This window comes from Melanerpes formicivorus, unplaced genomic scaffold (genome assembly GCF_026170545.1).
Source record: "Melanerpes formicivorus ecotype bairdi unplaced genomic scaffold, bMelFor1.0.p_v2 SCAF_304, whole genome shotgun sequence".
Taxonomy (NCBI): Eukaryota; Metazoa; Chordata; class Aves; order Piciformes; family Picidae; genus Melanerpes; species Melanerpes formicivorus.
The window spans coordinates 234,979-241,353 of NW_027142656.1; positions in this window are offsets into that span (position 1 = coordinate 234,979).

Here is a 6,375-nt window from a genome sequence, read left to right on the forward strand (position 1 = left end):
TGAAGATGCTAATTGTCCATCAGCTATTTGGGGTTACAAGGCAGACAGTAGTGTGGCCTAACCAATGCTGAATACAGGGGCAGAATTATCTCCCTGCTCCTGCTGGCCACACTGTTCCTGATGCAGGCCAGGATACCATTAGCCTTCTTGGCCACCTGGGCACCCTGCTGGCTCATGTTCAGCCAGCTGTCAATCAGTGCCCCCAGGTCCCTTTCTGTTTGGCTGCTCTCCAGCCACTCTGACCCCAGCCTGTAGCACTGCATGGGGCTGTTGTGGCCAGTGTGTAGAACCCGAGCGGCTGTCAGGGGATCCTGTAAGATGGGGTGGATTCAGCTCTTAACCAAAACTAGCCAGAGGGCAGAGTGTGCTTTGCCAGCTGCATCACACACAGGCTGCTGTCAGTGACCCACTGCTTGGATGGTTCATTCTGTGAATGGAAAGAAATCAAAGCTGAAGCTTATGCTGGAAGTCAAGAAGAGTGGTCTGGGGAGAATGTGGCCATAATACCATCTCTGTGTGCAAAACCCTACATCAATAGAGTCAGGATATAGGCTCTGTGCAAAACCCTACATCAACAGAGTCAGGATATAGGCTCTGTGCAAAACCCCTACATCAATAGAGTCAGGATATAGGCTCTGTGCAAAACCCTACATCAATAGAGTCAGGGTATAGGTTCTGTGCAAAACTCTACATCAACAGAGTCAGGATATAGGCTCTGTGCAAAACCCTACATCAACAGAGTCAGGATATAGGCTCTGGAGTTTTCACAGACTCTAGTTTGCTGCTGTGAATAAGTGTCTGCCATTTGTGGTTGTTAAAAAGCTGTTGCTTTATGGACACCATAGATATTTCCCAGTCAGGCTGCAATGTTGTGATGTAGTTCTGCTGGACACCCCCAAAAGTTCTGGCCATTAGGAGGAAGTTCTTCACAATGAGGGTAGTGAAATACTGGAACAGACTGCCCACATAGATGGTGGAGGCCCCATCCCTGGAGGCATTCAAGGTCAAACTTAATGGGGTCCTAAGCAATCTCTGCTCACTGCAGGGGCAGGGGGTGGACAAAATGACCTTCAAGGGTCCCTTCCAACCCAAGGTATTCTGTGATTCCCAGCTGCAGAGTATCTCCCATCCTTCCTGCTGTGTAAAGGGACCTTTTCCATGGAGCCCAGCATTTTTTATCTGGCAGGAAACAAATTTCTGTGTTGCACACAATTTATTCTGGAGAGTGGATAAGAAAATGATTCACACATGCCAGAGATTAGGTAAAACACTTCTAGAAAGTATCTGAACACTGGGAGAAAGGCAGTAAAACAACTTCTACAGAGCAAAGGACACTTGGCATCTCTGTAGATAAAGTCACCCCAAATGCATATTTTGTCCTCAGTATATAAGTCATGGACTGCAGCAGCGATGCTGACACAGAGGTTTTGAGCAGCTCCCACAGCAGCATGACAGTCCCTGAGCACAAGTGCTCCTATGAACTGTAGTTGCTCCATCTGCTTCTCCCCTAGCATGAGGCAGTCATCTAGCTTTCACACCAGTGTGCTGGGGGGAACACTCCTACTCACCCCAGCTTTAAAACACACATAGCAGAACTGGGTTTCTGTCACTGCTGCTCCTTTTCTTTGTTGCTCTCCTTGGGGTCACTGTAATTCTCCCTCCACTTCCTAGTGTCTCATCTCTTGACTCACACTACCATCACTCTGGAAGAGCATTGGAGGTAAGTGCTCTCTGCTGCACATCACATTCTTCTGCAGCCCAGTATCTTGTGGAAGCAAAAGCAGGCAAAAGGGCAGAAGGCAGCCACAGGGGAGTGTGACCAGATCCCAGTTTGCATGACTGGGGACCAAGAGACACCTGCTTAGGAAAAATTCCTTCATCTGCAATATGTGAAAACAAGAGCACCAAGGGAAAAAGAGAACTCATAGTATCACAGTATCGCTAAGGTTGGAAGAGAACTCGAGGATCATCGAGTCCAACCTGTCACCACAGACCTCATGACTAGACCATGGCACCAAGTGCCACATCCAATCCCCTCTTGAACACCTCCAGGGATGGGGACTCCACCACCTCCCTGAGCAGCACATTCCAGTGGTGAATGACTCTCAGTGAAGAACTTTCTCCTCACCTCCAGCCTAAATTTCCCCTGGTGCAGCTTGAGACTGTGTCTCCTTGCTCTGGTGCTGGTTGCCTGGGAGAAGAGACCAACTCCTTCCTGACTACAACCACCTTTCAGGTAGCTGTAGAGGGCAATGAGGTCGTCCCTGAGCCTCCTCTTCTCCAGGCTAAACAATCCCAGCTTGCTCAGCCTCTCCTCATAGATATGGCTTGTGCTCAAAGCCTCTCACCAGCCTTGTTGCCCTTAACTCCTCCATTTCTAAGTGGAATTTCTGCAGTGAGAACCCCCTGAGAGTTATCCTGTAAAGAAAGCTGTAAAATGAGCTTAGGCACCTGAGAATTCAGCTAAGACAAAGCTTTAATCAGCATTCACATATGAAGCAACTTCAATTGGGCTCTCACACCTTTTTAGACACTGAAAGCAGTCAATGAGGTTGCACAAATATGTAATAAACTGGAATGAATCCCTTCCTATGCGCACAGACTAAGTCATCTTACCACTCTTCATGTGTTTATTTTTGCAGAGATAGCTCATTTAGGAGTTCCTCCATGCACAAAGATCCATTCTTTTCAGGGAAGGTTGCACTCTTACACATATTTCACTTAACTACAGAGGTGACAGGGCTCACAGTTAAATGAGAGTGTGATTATCAAGGAGAAAGAAGTGTTAATGCAGGCGAAAGGCAAGAGACAATGGGAATGGGGAAAGCAGACAGACAAACAAAGCAGAACGGCCCCAGGCCTGCTACAAAACTCAAGATGATTTCCATGCCATACAACTGGCTTTAAAAAGCTCCAGGTGAGCTGAAGAATTTTGTATGGGTCTTGGTATTTTCCTCCCCAAAGGAAAAAGTAGCATGAAGCAATGATGCTTAGATCCAAGTCTTGTCCACAAGGTAGTATTTCAGCTCCATGATCAGCCAAGCAGATCAGCCATCCAACTGTAATGGCTGGTAAATAAGGAGTGTGTCTCCCAGGATATTCTTTCCTGAGTGCAAGAACATTTGTTTTAAGACACACACTGCACAGAGTTTAGAAAGAAGACCAAAAAAAAGAAACCAAAAAGGCAAAACCTGGATCAACAAGCTAAAAAACACCAACTCAAAATAGCTTATTGATTAGGAATCACTCCAGCAGAGACAGGAGAAAGACAGAAAGAAAAAGAAGGAGAATCAAAAATCTGTATTCCCCCTGAAGCAGAAAGGTGCTTGCCTGATTGTTTTTCATCCTGCTTGTGTTTCACACATCACAGTACATTAGAGGTTGGAGGGGACCTCCAGAGATCATCCAGTCCAACCCCCCCTGCCAAGAGCAGGATCACCTAGGGAAGTGTGCACAGGAATGCACCCAGGTGGGGGTTGAAACTCCTCAGAGAAGGAGACTCCACAATCTCCCTGGGCAGCCTGTTCCAATGCTCTGTCATCCTCACTGTAGAGAAGTTTCTCCTCATGTTGAAGTGAAACCTTCTATGTTCAAGGTTGCATCCATTGTTCCTTGTCCTATTACTGTGCACCACTGAAAAGAGATTGGCCCCCTCCACTTGACACCCACCCTTAGATATTGATAGGCATTGAGCAGATATCATCTCAGCCTTCTCTTCTCCAGACTAAACAGCCCCAGGGCTCTCAGTCTCTCTTTATAGGGGAGGTCTTCATAGAAAGAGTGATTGGCCATTGGAATGTGCCGCCCAGGGAGGTGGTGGAGTCACCATCACTGGAGGTGTTTAGGAAGAGACTGGATGGGGTGCTTGGTGCCATGGTTTAGTTGATAAGATGGTGTTGGGTGATAGGTTGGACTTGATGATCTGAAAGTTCTCTTCCACCCTGGTTAATTCTATTTCTATTTCTATCTATTTCTATTTCTATTTCTATTTCTATTCTATTTCTATTTCTATTTCTATTTCTACTTCTATTTCTATTTCTATTTCTACTTCTATTTCTATTCTATTTCTATTTATTTCTATTTCTATTATTTCTATTTCTATTTCTATTTCTATTTTTATTTCTATTTCTATTTCTATTTCTATTTCTATTTCTATTTCTATTTCTATTTCTATTTCTATTTCTTTCTTATTCTATTTCTATTTCCTATTCTATTCTATTCTATTCTATTCTATTCTATTCTATTCTATTCTACTCTACTCTACTCTACTCTACTCTACTCTATCCTACTCTATTCTACTCTATCCTAGTCTAGTCTAGTCTAGCCATGTGGCTCTCCCTTGGATTCTCTCCAGATGTATTTAGACTATTCTTAAGTCTACTCTGACAATGGTGGGGAAACACAGATGCAGAAAGCAGATGTGCACTACTGACTCAGGAATTTAGGTTTTGGAGGTTCTTGTCTTTCTATGTTGAGTTGAGAATCTAGCCCAGTTCTGTCAAGGTATGGGAATAAAGTCTAATCTGGATTTTTGTCCCTTAGTACAACTGAAGTAGGAGGCTAGTTATTTAAATGACTTTTTTTTTTGGTTAGTAGCTTTAGTTTATCCATGTTGACATCAAAGAGAATCTCTTCAGTTTGGTTGCTGTATCTGCCCAGCCTATAGAAATATTGAGACCCAGAAGCCCACATTTTACTACCTGCATTGCATTGTCCTGCAAAGTTTCTTTCTGAAAGCAATATCCTCCAGCTTTTCAAGTATTTACAGCTTAGGCTGTGATTTTATGGTGGCCCTAAGTCAACTGAAGTGGAGCTTGTCTCACCTAACCTTGCCCATGCATTCCCAGTTCTCCTCTTTTGCCACCTCTACTACTCATCCTGATGCTTGATGAGCTGGTTCAATAAGCTGATCTGAAAACCAGCCCCAAAATAAGGAAAAGTGATGGGTTTCTGGCTGGGCTGTTTTCCTGATTCATTCATGTCATACAAATGTTGGCACAGGACTGGGAACACGTAGCTAGAGACAAGAATCTTTGCCAACCTGCCCTGGCTTCAACAGGAGCTGGAATCTCACCTTTGCCTCATCTCTTTCTGGTGCACTGATATTGCTTGCACTAATTCTCTTCCTTAAATAAATGTATTTGTCATTTGCCTGGGTTTCCACTACTTCAGATCTTACTGTTTCACTGTCCTTCATGAAGAGGCCAAGGAGGCAGATCTGAGTTGGGGGTCTGGTATGAGCACTGCAGCTTTTTTACTGATCTTTTCATAAGCAAGCTGGTAAAAGCTCTAGTCCAAAGAAAAGTCTGCTACCTTTACTGGTAGCCAGCACAAAGCCAGTACATCTACATCCCTCCTGACATTTGCAGGTTAGGAATTAGAGTTGTCTTGAATCATTCTGCTGGAGAAAGCCAGAGGCTGAGGAGCAGGGGGCAAATCGTGCACTACAAGGAGCCCCTTGGTTGCTGGCTTCTTGCTCTTGGTCTGTGTGTATGTCCTCAGCCTTCCAGGAGCTTGATGACATGTAAGTCCATTGTCCAACACCAGGCAGGTTTGGAAAGGTCTGAATTTGCAAAGAGAGCACAAGAGTGAGCACAAGAGTCCCTGTGTGATTCACAGAAGGAAAAGAATGACTCTAATGAAGGAAAGTGAGTGCTGGTGAGGGGAAGGTTGTCTCCCATGGAGCACACATGCTGCTAAACACCAGAGGAACTTCAGAGAACAAACCCCTGGTAAACAGCACAAGCTCCCAAGAATCTTTAATCAGAATCCATCCTCTTTTAGAAGCCAACCTGGGTCTGTTAACAAAGACGCACTGACAATCAGCAGCCACTGCCTCTAGAGCTCCCTAGAGTATTTATTATACATTAAGGCAGCTTAAGCTGCATTTTTATTTCTTGCCTTTTCTTTAGGTGAGTAGATTATCCACATCTTCTTCCTTTCAAAAAGTTCTCAGTGCAGCACAGCCCTGATGCTGTTGCTGGAGTTTATTCATTCCCCTCGCATCAGTATTCATCAGCTCCATGGAGCCAGGCTGGGGCTGGCAGGAGCTCAAGGGCAAGCAGTCATTTTTCTAATCAATGCACCTTCAAAAAAGTCATTTTACCATCCAAGTCTAGACATATAGCAGAAACCTACTTTGCTTTGCTCTGCTTAACATCCAATCTACTCGCTAGAAAGCGGAGAGCAACTTGAATTTCAGTTGCCTCACGCAGAATTGGCAGGGTGCCCTCTGGATTGTTAAGCTTATCAAATGCTGTCTCTGGAGCTCCATGTAAATAGTCTCCAAACCCTTTGAATGGCAGAAGAGATTGGCCTGCACCTGACCCAATGGTGTCACTCCTCCTTAGGATTCATTCTGAGTACTAAGAACTC